Source organism: Phaseolus vulgaris, chromosome 1 (genome assembly GCF_051622355.1).
Source record: "Phaseolus vulgaris cultivar YP4 chromosome 1, ASM5162235v1, whole genome shotgun sequence".
Taxonomy (NCBI): domain Eukaryota; kingdom Viridiplantae; phylum Streptophyta; class Magnoliopsida; order Fabales; family Fabaceae; genus Phaseolus; species Phaseolus vulgaris.
In genome coordinates, this window is record NC_143498.1 from 9,095,838 (window position 1) to 9,112,001 (window position 16,164).

The 16,164-nt window shown below is 31.9% G+C and overlaps 1 long non-coding RNA gene across 3 annotated transcripts; it reads right to left on the reverse strand.

Moving 5' to 3' along the window:
- Positions 1–14,021: 14,021 nt before the first annotated feature.
- Positions 14,022–16,164, reverse strand: LOC137813453 (uncharacterized). Of its 3 annotated transcripts, none has more exons than XR_016517273.1 (4): positions 16,081–16,164; positions 15,777–15,859; positions 14,511–14,564; positions 14,022–14,113 (listed from the first exon to the last, which is right to left on the reverse strand). It is a non-coding gene; the product is annotated as an uncharacterized LOC137813453 (long non-coding RNA). The 3 variants fall into 3 exon arrangements; XR_016517271.1 differs by lacking the exon at positions 16,081–16,164 and adding an exon at positions 15,943–16,069; XR_011081430.2 differs by lacking the exon at positions 16,081–16,164 and having other exon boundaries at positions 15,777–16,069.

Genomic DNA, 16,164 nt, shown 5'->3' on the forward strand with positions numbered 1-16,164 from the left:
ATGGTCCCTCTCTCATTGTCTACACTAAATATGTGGATGAAAAAGAGAGTAAAATAATCGAATAAGAAAAGTAAAAGATATTTGGGGTTAGTTAAAATTATTTTCACTCTGTTTTACTCACATCAGACATTAATTTTGTCTTTTGTTTGATCAGTGAGAAATAAGATAGCCGGAAGAAGTTAGTATATTTGTTCAAAGAAAGTCAGAATAGAATAACTTTTACAAATAGTGAAACTTACCAATATTGTTTTCACTTCTTTTGTCACATTTTTATCCATTTCTTTATTTATCTTCAACTAAAGACCTTTCATCTCTATCTCAATTCTCGATTAGTTTCATTCACTCTTCCTATTTATATATGCTCTCTTAATTCTTACAAGTGATTTTGTTTTTTTGTCTTACTATATTATTTGAAATACTAATGGGGCCTTGATTCGTGTGTGTGTGAGAGGGTAGGTTTTACCATTCGTAATAGTAATAATCTTTTATTGAAACATACGGTTGAGTTATTTTTAATAAAAAGATTTTTTTAATATTTCTTTTTATGATAAATAGTAGAGACACCTATTAAACAGCTCCCGCTTAACACTTTTTTCAAGTACTATATTTATTAACTTATTAAGGGATGACAAAGAATGAAAATAAGAAAACCAATGTGTAATAGACTTTTTTGATGCAAAACATGAATAGTGGGAAATTGTGAGTGAAGAGTGAGACTAACACTATTGTTGTTTCCAAGTATGTGCAACCGGGAGAGAGGGATCTTGGTGTGCTTTTTGTGTGTTTTTGTGTTTGATTTTTGAGAGTAAGAGAAAATGTGAAAACATATTGATTATTCACATAAATGAAGAGATTTGCATCTTGCATTTCATCCAAATACTCTTGTGCATGCATTTTTAAAACAATGGTGACAGTCTTGAATGAGTCATGTTTAGTTTGAATTTGGTGTATTGACTCCTTTTTCAAATTAAAGATACACTTTGTGTATGTATGTATATTCACTCACATACGATAGTTGTGCTTTTTGGGAGGTGCGGGGCTGATCCACGGTAAAACACGCGGAGTTATACGGGGCGGACCGACCCGCTTTGTCACCCCTACTTCTTAAAAATTAACTTTTATTTTGTAATTGCTTTGTAAGAGCCTTTTCTTGATATACTTATTTATTATTTTATTTACTGTATTTAATTTTTATAAATGTATTTAATTTTTTTTATTATGTTTTTATTGTTTTTACATTTTTTTATTATTATGTGTTTATTGTTTAGTATTTTTTTATGTGTGTACAGCTTTAATAAATATATTTACATTTTTTATTATTATGTGTTTACTGTTTATTTTGTTTAATGTATTTATTATTTTTATATTTTTTTAATTATGTGTTTCCCGTTTAGTTTTTTATTTTATATATTTACTGTTTTTAATTTTTAAAAATATTTATATTTTTGTATTGTGTTTATTATTTTTATATTTTAATTATTACATGTTTACTGTTTAGTTTTTTTTATTTTATATGTTTACTGTATTTAATCTTTATAAATATATTTATATTTTTTATTATTATATTTTTACTGTTTATACTTTTTTATTATTATTTGTTTATTGTTTAGTTTTTTATTTAATGTATTTATTGATTTTAGTTTCTATAAATATATTTTTATTTTTTTATTATGTGTTTACTGTTTTTCTATTTTTTTTATTATGAGTTTATTGTTTAGTTTTTTATTTTATGTGTTTATTGTTTTTAATTTTATAAATATATTTGTATTCTTTTATTATATGTTTATTGTTTTTACATTATTTTTATTTTATTTTAAGTGTTTAATATTTTTTTTTTTATATATATATTTATATTTTTTTAATACGTGTTTACTGTTTTTACATTTTTTACTATTATATTTTTACTGTTTTTATATTTTTTATTATTTTATGTTTACTGTTTAATTTTATTTTATTTTATGTGTTTGTTGTTTTTAATCTTTATAAATATATTTATATTTTTTTTACTATTATGTGTTTATTGTTTTTAATTTTTATAAATATATTTATATATTTTTTATTATGTATTTACTGTTTTTACATATTTTATTATTATATACTTATTGTTTATTTTTTTATTTTATTTGTTTACTTCTTTTAATTTTTATAAATATATTTAAATTTTTTTATAATGTGTTTACTGTTTTCACATTTGTTATTATTATGTGTTTATGGTTTAATATTTTATGCTATGCGTTTACTTTTTAATTCTAAATATGTTTATATTTTCTTTTGTTATTATGTTTTTACTGTTTTAATTTTTTTATTATGTGTTTATTGTTTAGTTTTTAATTTTAATGTTTTTAATTTTTATAAATATAGTTATATTTTTGTTTTATTATTATGTGTTTACTGTTTTTACTTATTTTATTATTATAGGTTTACTGTTTAGTTTTTTTATTTTATGCGTTTGTTGTTTTGTAGATATATTTATTTATTTTTGTTATTATATATTTACTTTTTTTAATTTTGTTATTATTATGTGTTTATTTTTAGTTTATTATTTTATGTTTTACTTTTTTTAATTTTTGTAAATATATTTATACATTTTTTGGTTATTATGTATTTATTGTTTTTAATTCTTTTTATTATGTGTTTATTGTTTAGTTTTTTATTTATGTTTTTACTGTTTTTAATTTTTTTAAATATATATATATATATTTTGTTATTATGTTATTATGTTTTTACATTTTTTTATTATTATGTGTTTACTGATTAGTTTTTTATTTTATGTGTTTACTATTTCTAACTTTTATAAATATATTTATAATTTTTGTATTATTATATGTTTCCTATTTCTAAATTTTTAATTATTTTGTGTTTATTGTTTAGTTTATTTATTTTATGTGTTTACTGTTTTTAATTATTTGAAATATGTTTATATTTTTTTATTGTTTGTTTACTGTTTTTAATTTTATAAATATATTTATATTTTTCATTATGTCTTTACTGTTTTTTATATTTTATTATTATTATTTTTATTGTTTAATTTTTATTTTATGTGTTTTTATTTTTAATTTTTATAAATATATTTATATTTTTCTTGTTTTGTGTTTACTATTTTTAATTTTTTTATTATGTCTGTCCTATTTAGTTTTTTTTGTTATGTGTTTATTGTTTTTACCGTTTTCATATATTTAAAAAAAAAATTATCTAATACAATTTATATAACGCATAACTCATCACATTAACAAATTTATTACCATATGTTTAATATCGAAAGAATTATTCATGCTATGATTGTATTTAATATTTTAATTTGTTGTTGTTATGTATTGTAATTAAGTTTACATCATTATGATTTGAAATAAATTTAGAATTAGTTATAAAAAAATTGTTTATTAGTAGTAGTAGTCATCTATAGTCCTAATTATAAGGATTAAAGTAAATCATATCCCTAACCTTATCTTTACATAATTCTAATCCTAAATCTAACCCTAATCCTAACTATAACTTTATCCTGACCATAAACATAATTATAACCCTAATCACAAATCTAAAAACTTGATCAGAAGCTTATTAGAAGTTAGAGCCTATTTAAGTCTACTTGGACCTCCAATTAGGCTTTTGAGCCCATGTTCAACTTGAAGAGATCACTCTTGAGATTTTGGAGCATCAAAATTATATGACCTCTATTTGTAAAAATTGTACAGAGTAGTTTAGGAATTTTTCTTGGGTCTTTTATTTTTGGCCATGTAGCATATGATTTTATTTTGGGCCTTATATATGGAACAAACTAGATTAGGTCAAATAACCTAATTCTAAGGTGATTTTTGGGCGTTAACTAGGTCATAAACCCTAAACCCTAGCTTGACATGCAAGCTAGGGATATGCACTTCTTACATGTACATGTGGTGCCTTTGCTACTTGTCACTCTCCTAATTAAGAAGATTTGTGCCAATGAGGGGGTGACACGTGTCAAACTCTCATTCGAGAGGATTTATGAAACTTGCTCTCCATGTTAGGGTTAGTGTTTGGTTATGTAGGGTTATAAGATTCTCTTGCTAGCTTCATCTCCTATAAATAGGAGTACTTTGTACATGAAAATTAATTTTGAATTGAGTAATGAAATATTGTCTAGATTTTGAGACACTTCTACTTATCAAAGTTCTCTCTAAAGTTATCTTCTTGCTAGAAAAATTCTAGACTCCTCCTAGTAGCGTTGGTCCAACCTCTTCTAGAAACTAGTGTGTTGGCCTAACCTCACCTATAATCAAACTCATAATTTTCATCTACAAACCATGACATTATTGCACTTCTTACATGTTTTCACTATTAATCTAAATCCATAAAAGAAATTCAAACCAAAATATTGAGGAATTGTTTAGACTGGGTTTGGTGAGACTAAGATGAAAATTAGAGGTAGAAAACTCAAAAGGTTGAAAGATGTTTTCAATTTTGATGTATATGCCTGGTACGGTATGCATGTTAATCATGAACTACTGCAAAATGTTATGTTACCTAGGAAGATAAGTGTTATCAATTATTAAGGATGTTCTGAAGAGAAAGAAGCCAGGATCAAAATTGCGTTAACTGCATCAATCATATTGAAGCTCTTCAGATGCATAATGGACATGCATAGAAGTTGAAGTTTCATAATGGCTACAAACAACCTTTTAACAATTACCTTCTTCCAGATTTTATTTAAAGCCTTCCATCCAGAAGAATAAAAGTGAGAGAGAGGAGATATGATGTCAAAATGTTGCTCAAATCAAGAGCACTCCTTTAAGTCAAGAGACCAGAGGTTGCATTGTATCCAAAGTATTTATCACATGATGGAGCAAACCTCACAACTTCGTAAAAGGATCCTTAAGCTAAAAGAAGAAACATAATTAAAATTCTAAGTTATAGAGGAACCTCATGGAAATGAGAGTGTTTATCCAACTACCTAGAAGAGTGAGCCTATCTATTATATACGTCGAAAGATACTACTCTCCCTAAAGAGCAAGATGATCTAAACTAGAATAGAAAGCCAAAACATTATATTCGTCGCCAAACATAAGTGATCAAACTTAATGATCAATAGATCATTAAACATTAAACTTTTACATCTTAGCTAAGAATAGTTGTTTGGAAAAGAAAACTCGATGTCAAGAAGGAAAATCCTAACTCCAAATGTTATTAATTTAGGTTTAGACAACATAAACCTTGTATCGTAGTAGTATAAACCCTGATAATAAAAGGTAAATAAGAACAAACATAAAAAAAATGTATTCTAACCTCTTTGTCTATAGTTTTTTTTAGTCTTTATGTCATTATGAAGTCATAAGTTGTTATAAATTGATGTAACTACTAGAATTATAATTTATCTTTTCATTCCCAACATCATGTGGTTATTTGGTTAATTGTTTTTACTTTGTTCTTAATGCTTATTTGTCCTAAATAACTAAATCATGATTTTATTATTTTAATTACAGTAACCCTTTTTATTTTTATTAATTAGAATCTAGGTAAAATTATGGTACAACCTACAAGTGGGAAGATGGGTAGGAACTACCAAGTCCATTGTAAGTCTTCAACCTTCAAGATGGTTATTTAACAAAGTTTGCTAAGGAATTGGATTTCCCCTTTAGTAATCTATGTATTTTCTCACTAATGAGTTAGGTTAACATTAATTTTGTGGATCGTTTAATAAAATACAAAGATGATTTATTTAGTAAAATCTTGTTGAGAACTCTAGATCATTTAACTTCATCAAAGTGTATAATAGAGTAATGGTGATGGAGGAGGGCCAAGCTCACCACACTATGAAAGCCAAGATCCAAGTCTAGACCGTCTAGAACCATGTGGGGAGCGTCTAGACTCAAAAGGAGAGCGTCTAGCACAAGATGAGGGGCGGCTACAAAAGGAGCGTCTAGGAGGAAGCCTAGACCGTCTAGAACCTATCACTAGGTCCATGGCTAAGCATCTTCACGCACAATTGGGTCAAGCAACGAATGGGAGGGAGAAGAACTTATACATACTACATGGAGGCTCATTAGGGGTGGCTTAGTAGTTAGTGTAGTGTTAGAAAGCATAAACTTGTCTTACATGTGATTTACCCTAGATTTTGTGCACAATCTAGAACATTGCCTGACATGGCCGGCCATGTGCCCATGTGCTCCATGTGGAGTAATTTCCATTTCATTTAGGTAGCATTTCATCTTCTCTTAGCTTAGGATTTACGGCCTCCTTAGCCTATAAAAGGAGAAGCCCATCACTTGTATTTTCAAGATTAATGAGAGTAATGTTATACTGCCCATATTGTGCCATACATTGCTTTTGCCTAGTTTCTAGGACCTAATCTTCATCTTCACCATCTATCCAAGGGCTGGCCGAACCTCCCTTTTTCCATACACTTCATGCACCTTCAAGATCACCACAACTCCTAGGAGGATCTTGCCCATTTCAATCCATAGCTTCCGCACCATTTTCACAACATCTAAGAAGAGCTCCATGAGAATGCCATCATTTGGTATCATGAGCATAGGTTCTTCAAAGATAAGTAGTTCTTGGTCATTTTCATTTTGATTTCTTCTTATTTTCCTCGTTGTTCATCTTTATATTCCATATTGTCTTGCTGTTTTTAATTTTTTGCTTTGAATTGGTGTGCTGTGAATTTGAAGATATATTCTCTAATGAGGGACCCATTGGACTCCCTCCCATTAGAGGTATAGAACATCAAATTGACTTCATTTCGGGGGCAAGCCTACCAAATAGGCCCGCTTATAGAACAAACCCTGAGGAAACCAAGGAGATAGAGTCACAAGTTCAAGACTTGTTAGAGAAGGGTTGAGTTCAAAAGAGCCTAAGCCCTTGTGCTGTACCTGTCTTGTTGGTGCCCAAAAAAGATGGAAAATGGCGCATGTGTTGTGATTGTCGAGCAATCAACAACATCACCATCAAGTATAGGCATCCAATCTCAAGGCTTGATGACATGCTTGATGAACTACATGGGTCAACCATATTCTCTAAAATTGACCTTAAAAGTGGATATCACCAAATTCGAATCAAAGAGGGTGATGAATGGAAAATCGCTTTTAAGACCAAATTTGGATTATATGAGTGGTTGGTGATGCCCTTTGGGCTCACTAATGCACCTAGTACATTCATGAGGCTCATGAATCATACCTTGAGAGATTGCATAGGTAAATATGTAGTAGTTTATTTTGATGATATCCTAGTGTATAGCAAAACCCTAGAAGACCATCTAAGTCACCTTAGGGAAGTTCTTCTAGTGCTTAGGAAAAATAGTCTTTTTGCCAATAGGAATAAGTGCACCTTTTGTGTAGATAGTGTAGTTTTCTTAGGTTTCATAGTCAACAAAAGGGGGGTGCATGTTGACCCCGAGAAAATCAAAGCCATCCGAGAGTGGCCCACTCCACAAAATGTAAGTGATGTAAGGAGTTTTCATGGGTTAGCTAGCTTCTATAGATGGTTTGTGCCTAATTTTTCAAGTCTAGCTTCTCCTTTGAATGAACTTGTAAAAAAAGATGTTGCCTTTTGTTGGAATGATAAGCATGAGCAAGCCTTCCAAAGGCTAAAGACTCAACTCACCAATGCACCAATTCTAGCTCTTCCAAATTTTTCCAAAACTTTTGAGATAGAATGTGATGCATCGGGAGTAGGCATAGGTGCGGTATTGTTGCAAGGTGGACACCCCATTGCATATTTTAGTGAAAAACTTCATGGTGCCACCCTCAACTATCCCACCTATGACAAAGAGCTTTATGCTCTTGTGCGAGCCCTAAAGACTTGGGAACACTACCTTGTGTCCAAAGAATTTGTCATCCATAGTGATCACGAGTCTTTAAAATATTTAAAGGGCCAACACAAGCTCAACAAGAGACATGCTAAATGGATGAAGTTTCTTGAACAATTTCCTTATGTAATCAAATACAAGAAAGGAAGCACCAATATAGTGGCCGATGCTCTTTCAAGACGGCATACACTCTTTTCAAAATTGAGTGCCCAAATTCTTGGATTTGATCACATAAGAGAGCTTTACCAAGAGGATCAAGAACTTTCATCCATCTATGCCCAATGTCAACATATAGCGCAAGGAGGGTACTGTGTGGCCGATGGATATCTTTTTAAAGAAGGAAAACTTTGCATTCCCCAAGGCACACATAGGAAACTCCTTGTCAAGGAATCACATGAGGGGGGACTCATGGGCCATTTTGGAGTTGATAAGACTCTAGACCTTTTGAAAGCAAAATTTTGTTGGCCACACATGAGAAAAGATGTCCAAAGACATTGTTCTAGATGCATATCATGTTTAAAAGCAAAGTCTAGAACAATGCCTCATGGACTCTACACCCCTTTGCCGATTGCAAATGCTCCTTGGGAAGACATTAGCATGGATTTCATTTTAGGACTCCCTAGGACTACAAGAGGCCATGACTCTATCTTTGTGGTAGTGGACCATTTTAGCAAAATGTCCCATTTTATTCCTTGCCACAAGGTAGATGATGCTTAAAATATTTCTAGACTCTTCTTTAGAGAAGTGGTGAGACTTCATGGTCTCCCTAGAAGTATAGTATCCGATAGAGATCCCAAATTCATAAGCCACTTTTGGAAAACTCTTTGGGGCAAACTTGGAACAAGACTACAATTTTCAATTTCTTGTCATCCTCAAACGGATGGCCAAACCAAAGTAGTCAATAGATCTCTTGGGACTATGCTTAGGGCTATCATGAAGGGAAACCATAAATCTTGGGATGAGTATCTTCCCCATATTGAGTTTGCTTACAATCGAGTAGTCCACAAGACTACTAATGCTTCTCCTTTTGAAGTAGTATATGGATTTAATCCTCTCACACCTATGGATTTGTTACCTCTTCCTAATCCACAAGAATTTGTGCATAAGGAAGGAGTAATCAAAGCCAACTTTGTGAAGAAAATGCATGAGAAGATTAAACTCCAAATACAACAACAAAATGAGAAGTACACAAAATATAACAATAAAAGGAAGAAAGAAATAATTTTTGAGGAAGGAGACTTAGTTTGGCTTCACCTTCGCAAAGATCGATTTCCAACTCAAAGGAAGTCCAAACTAAGTCCCCGAGGTGATGGACCCTTTCAAATCCTCCAGAGAGTCAATAACAATGCATACAAATTGGACCTACCTCTTGAATATGGAGTACATGATACTTTTAATGTGATTGATCTTTCTCCATTTGTAGGTACCAATGACGATGAGGACGAGCCGGATTTGAGGACAAATCCTTTCCAAGGGGGAGGGGATGATGGAGGAGGGCCAAGCTCACCACAATATGAAAGCCAAGATCCAAGTCTAGACCGTCTAGAACCATGTGGGGAGTGTCTAGACTTAAAAGGAGAGCGTCTAGCACAAGATGAGGGGCGACTACAAAAGGAGCGTCTAGGAGGAAGCCTAGACCGTCTAGGACCTATCACTAGGTCCATGGCCAAGCATCTTCACGCACAATTGGGTCAAGCAACGGATGGGAGGGAGAAGAACTTATACATACTACATGGAGGCCCATTAGGGGTGGCTTAGTAGTTAATGTAGTGTTAGAAAGCATAAACTTGTCTTACATGTGATTTACCCTAGATTTTGTGCACATTCTAGAACATTGCCTCACATGGCCGGCCATGTGCCCATGTGCTCCATGTGGAGTAATTTCCATTTCATTTAGGTAGCATTTCATCTTCTCTTAGCTTAGGATTTACGGCCTCCTTAGCCTATAAAAGGAGAAGCTCATCACTTGTATTTTCAAGATTAATGAGAGTAATGTTATGCTGCTTACATTGTGCCATACATTGCTTTTGCCTAGTTTCTAGGACCTAATCTTCATCTTCACCATCTATCCAAGGGTTGGCCGAACCTCCCTTTTTCCATACACTTCATGCACCTAGGAGGATCTTGTCCATTTCAATCCATAGCTTCCGCACCATTTTCACAACATCCAAGAAGAGCTCCATGAGAATGCCATCATGGAGCTCTGGTGGATAATCTTAGTAGAGCGTTTATTGTTTTAGCATCTACTAAGACTAATGCATTTGGTGGAATTGGTTTGGTGACGTTTCAACTTAAAAGAGGGAAGTATTGCTCACATGTCTTCTCCGCATGTTCAAGCATGTTTCACGGAAGTTAGTTATGGTTATTATGTACTATATATAGGAACCTATATCAATAATTGTAACTAAATGAGAGTTTTAAGTTTAACTTAAGTGAGTTGAACGAGAGGCCACTAAGAGAAAAACTTCAAGTTGCAATCTCTGTTTCATAGTGAATTTTGTCATGGATGTAAATTGAAAATTGTTAACAATTCAATTGGACCATGTTACATCTGCACATTAATTCTTTTCTTGTTTCTTCCTTTGTTTACCTTATATCAATCATTTATGGATTCTTTCTTTGTTATCATATTTCAATTTGTATTGGTAAATAGTTTTGTAGTGAATTTGTTTAGTTTATTTTCATAACAAACAAGTACGGTGAATGTGGACTTAATTCATCGTGACTTTTGCAAAATATGAAGTTGAGAAATTCACTGGTTTGATGATTTCATATTGTGGCAATTGAAGATTCATGCTTATTTGGTTCAATACGGCCTCATTGAAAAAGTGATGTGAATTAATTTTAGGATTGCACATTTTAGAGGTTGCACTTTGTTTAAGATTTTTTGAATTAGCAATTATGGTGATAAACTCAAAGAAGATTGTCACTAAACACGAACTTAACCAAGTGGTTAAGTAAGTGTGAAAGTTCTCTTCTAGAAAGCAAAAGAGAAAACACAATTATATGGTGATGATGATGACCGAATGGAGAAGAACATTAAAGAACATGAAATGGAAAAGAATAATGACACAAATGAAGAAGGAAAAGAGAAAGAGTAAGAAAAACTTATGGATGATGGGGGTGGGTACGCCACTTGGAGTGGTAGAAGACTTCAAGATGAGTGGTGAGGAGTTGCTACTTGAGGTGCATTACACCCAAGATAAGACCCAAAAAAAATTTAGGAGACAAAGTTCACTAATCACTCAAGCAGAGTTTCTGTTATATATTCAAATTCAAGTGTAAAAATACATGAGACAAGACACCCTTTATATAGGAGAGAGTGACTTGGGGAGCAAGAGTGAGAGGGGTAGAGGCGTCATTTATGAGAAACCTTCTAAAAGGTAGGTCAAAGAAACTCTAAACCTATGTACACATGCCATGAAAGGTGGTCTTGGCACACAAGCCCAAATTACTAAGCACACCCTACTCTAGCTTATTCTTCTATTTGGACCCCAAAAAGAGCCAAAATTATTTACATAAACTTGTCTTGTAAAAAGACCAGAAGAAAGAATATCTGATGCTTTGGCCTATGTCTAATTCTTCTTCTGTTGAGGTTTTTCTGTTGTTTGGTGGGGCCTGATCTTGTATACTGAGATGACTTGCCTAATTTTGAAGTGTATGTTGTTTTCTTAGTCATCTGCTTGTCAAGGTGGTTTGTATAAAAAAGGCTCACAATGTGATTGTTCATTGCCTTGGTGACAAGGTCTTGAGGTAAGTCTTGAAGGATAAGATCACAAAGAGATTATGGATGAAACTTGAAAGCTTGTATATGATGAAATCATTGGTTAATTGTCTATAAATGAAGTAAGTGGTGTACCCATAGTACTATGAATATGATTGAAGAGGAATCTAATTAAGTAGAAAAGGAAGTACAAGACGAATTAAGAATACAAATAAAAAGCATGGCAAGAAAAGAACAAGAAAAATTAAGGAAGAAATTTCTAGGGAGATTTACATGAAGCAAGATAAAAGATTTGAAGAAGAAATAAAGATGCAAATTTTAGAGATTATAGAATATTCTAAGAGCATTCAAGAATTCTATAATACCCTAGAATTACAAGAATGGATGGTTAGTCTATACAAATTTACTTTATAATTTTTTATATGGATTCATTTGATAGTGCAGACTGTTAGAATATATGGCCTTAAACGAGAAGGGAGGTGAATTGTTTAAGAGGGGTTTTTGAAAAAATTTTAATGCTTAATAAAATTCTTTGTGTGAATCCATAACAAGAATCAAGTTAGCCAAGAATATAAGCAATTAAACAACAAATCAACAGAAAAACAATCGGTTGTTTATACTAGAAAAGCTTAAAAATAGAATTAAATGAGTTCAGAGTAAGAGAGAGATACACCAACAATTTATATTGGTTCGCTCTTAAGCCAAGAGCTACATCCACAACCCAGAAACCCATTGGGTAATCCACTAAGCAATCAAACTTGATTACAACACACAAACCACCAAAGTAGTGACCTTGAACCCTTCAGAAAACACACTCCCTTTGGCAAAACACACCAAGAGTATTGATCTTGACCACCTCAAGAACACACAACACTCCTTGGCTACACAACACCAAAAATACAGTTGGTTGAGAAGAGATTACACTTGTTCACAGTGTTGAATCAAGTGTGTTAAGAGAAATCAAGCTTTGAAGAATCCAAATCCTAAGCGTTTGATGGAAGGCTGGAGGTGCTTGATGTTACTGAGGTGCTTTAGAATAGGATTTGGGGTATATTATATTTGTAATCCACTCTTTGTTGAATCTAAAGCTTAAGTGTTTTCAAATCTTTTAAGTTTAAAGTGTTTTTCAAACTAAGTGAAAAACAACTTGTTGTTTTGTCGAAACAACCGATTGTTTTATACTTAGGTGTTTTTGAAAAAGTTTGAAAACTGTTTTGGATGGTTGACTTGCTATCAAATCAAAACAACCGATTGATTCGCTATTTCAACCGATTGTTTGTTTTGAATCCTAACAAAAACGGTTTTGTTTGTTAAAAGAGCTTTAATTGATTTCATAACTGAATACACTCATGCTTTAAATGCTTTGACCAAGATTTGAATACTATAAATAGTTTGTTAATGTTTTATAACAAAGAACAAGAAAGAAAAACATATTTGAGTTTTTCAAAGAGTTTTTGAAGCATTTGTCACTACACCATTTTTGACCTTAGACAACATCTAAAAAGTGTTGCCTAAAGTAAGAAAAGCGTTGCCTTAACTTTAGGCAACAGTTTGGCAACACTTTTTTAGGCGTGGAATATGCAGCCGTGGGCTTAGGTTTAGACAACGCTTTTTTGCAGCCGTTGTCTTATATTGGTAGAATAGGCAACGTTTTTTGGGAAAACTTTTAGGCAACGTTTTTTCTCAAAGTGTTTAGGCAACGCATTTTCAATGTTGCCTATTATTTTAGGCAACGTTTTATTAAATGTTGTCATTGGTAAAAGCAACGTTTATTTACATGTTGTTTATCTTTTTAGACAACATTTATTTGCATGTTGTCTATCTTTTAGGCAACGCATTTTCAATGTTGCATATTGGTAGAATAATGTTTAGGCAACACTTATTTACATGTTATCTGGTTTTTTAGACAACACTTATTTACATGTTTGTCAATACTATTAGACAACAATTTTTTAATGTGACAATTATGAAATACATTTGACAATATTTTATAATTTTAAATTGACATACATCTAATTTATAAAATTACACATTATACAATATTTTTAAACTAGTTTATAACATAATTGCACATTTAGACCGTATTTATAATTATACATTTTGGTTATTCATTTATTCAAATCCAATAATATTTGTAAACTATGTTATACATTTATATTTCGTAACAAAACTTTAAAATGTGACATTTCTATCTAAGAACAATATATATAAATATTAATATTTCAAATGTAGAAATTACATACTCCAATATATATTAAAATAGTAGATGTTGGAATCATTACAACTAATTAGAGTTAGAAATTAACAGAAAAAATAACAAAAAAATCTCTTGAAATTTGTACAGTTCTTCGATTGATCATAATCAATTTCTTGTTTTGTATTATCTTCAGGTCCAACCTGAAAGAATTAAAAAAAAATGTACAAACTTATTAAAATAGTATTAAGTTTTAAATAAAATAAGATTAATAGAAAAGTATCCAATCAACATTTTAATGAAAATTATGCATCTATACCTGATCAAAAAAGGAATATGGGTGGACGCAAATGAACCAAGAGAATATTTCTCTTCTGTCATGATAGACCTAATGATAATTAGATAATAAGTGAACCTGCAATCAATAAGACAAAGTAATTAACAAGTATGACATTATTTTTCATTGCTATTATCACATTAAACTAACATGTATATCCATTCCTATCCTTTTGGGAGAAAAGTTCTATTCATATGTCTATCCTTCAAAATGTTTAAAATAGCATTAATTACAAAAGATTCAAAATAATAGTAAATCCTTCCTTGTCTTTATCGATTTCTTTAATAAAAGAGAAAAATAATACAGGCAATCTTAGATTTTAGCACAAAGATATAAAGAGCATATTAGGAATCTGAAAATAATATTAATATAAACAAGAATATCCACTACATTTCTTAATTTGAGTACTACAACTTTAAAAGAAGGACAAACTATCATTATTTGCACTAGCATATAAAGAGTTTTACTGACTTACCAGCAGTCTCAATCATGTCATCTACCATAACCGCTACCTTTCCCCTTACATCATCTATCAAATTCAGCACTTGCAAGATGAGATTCACCAAATAAAATAAAAAAAATCCTAGAAGGTGTTGTAGTTTATAATTATAGTTTATAAACTAAGATTTATCATCAGTGAGGAATAACAATAATAATAATAACAAGAAGAAAAAATGTAGGATATGGTTTAGGTAACATACAAAAGACTAAAAGACTTAAAGTGAAGGTAAACATTTCGTTATATTCAAAAAGGTTCATTGTAGTGTCCAACTCACCCCCCATACCATACCCCAAAATCATAGTATTCCAAAAGGCCACGTCCTTTTGAATAGTGTCAAAGAACTTTGTAGCGAGATCTATTCGTCCACACCTGGTATACAAATCCAAGAGCGAATTCGCTGCAAAAAGATGAGTGTGAAAAAGTTTTCTCACCAGCAGACCATGGACCTCTTTGCCTTGTCTTACTGAAGCTAGATTTGCACATCCTTAAACTAAACCCATGAACTTCCATTCCCAACTTGAAAAGTCCTAATTCTCCTAATACAGGTAGCATTCCAGGAAACCACATTTCTCTCATCAATTTCATCAAAAACTTTCTTGGAAGCCTTCTCACTCCCACACTTCTCATACACGTCAACCAACGCATTTCCAACCTTCACATTGCCCAACAATCCAACCTTCAATGCATAACAGTGCACGTTTCTCGCCATCACCTCAACCTCAATTTCCGCACACACTGGCAGCACACTTACAATGGTAACTAGGTCCAGTTGAATCCGCGGCACGACCACAACCATCTCCTTAAAAAACCTGAGCGCCTCCGTGTAAAATCCATAAAGAGAACACAAGCCAATAATAGTATTCCACGACACCTTATCCCTATCCGCCATTTCATCAAATACCTTCATTGCATCGTCAAGAAGCCTACAATTCCCGTAAAAGGCCAATAGGGTATTCCCAACAAAGTAGTCTGTTATAAGAGATTATATTATTGGATTTGGAACCCATGAAGATTCACTCAACAGAGTTATTATTGTAATTCGAGTCGAAATTGAACCGTTGAAAACCTGATTCGAATACTCTAACATGTTCAAGTTTCCTTGAATCTATCTTATGGTTAAACAAAAATGTGGGATTGGGACAAATCAGGATAACTCAACATTCAAATAATCCATATCAATAACTTAATTAGTCAAATAATCCTCATCAAAACTAAAGAAGAGCGAAATGAGAGACGAACCGGTGAGAATGTTCGAACAACCCGTGAAACGCACCGCTGAAAGAAAACCACCACCAAACGCACCACCGGAGGAAAACGACCCACTAAGAGGTAGGAAAAGAAGTAGGGCATAAGAAATGGAGGAAGAAACTAATTCTGAGAAATCAAACAGAGTAAACAGAATTACAAATTGGAAGCCCTAATACAAGAATAGAGAAAACTCTGTGTGCCAAAAATTATTCAAAAAAATCTGAATTATGAGAGACGAAGATGAGAAGAGTTCTTTTGAATTCTGAATCGGATGCACTGTGTTTTCAAGATGTACCATTATGCCTCTGTTTTTTTTTAAAAGGATATTGTCTCTCTCAAACCATGCCTCCAAACCTTCAGTGTATACAAAATGCAAAAA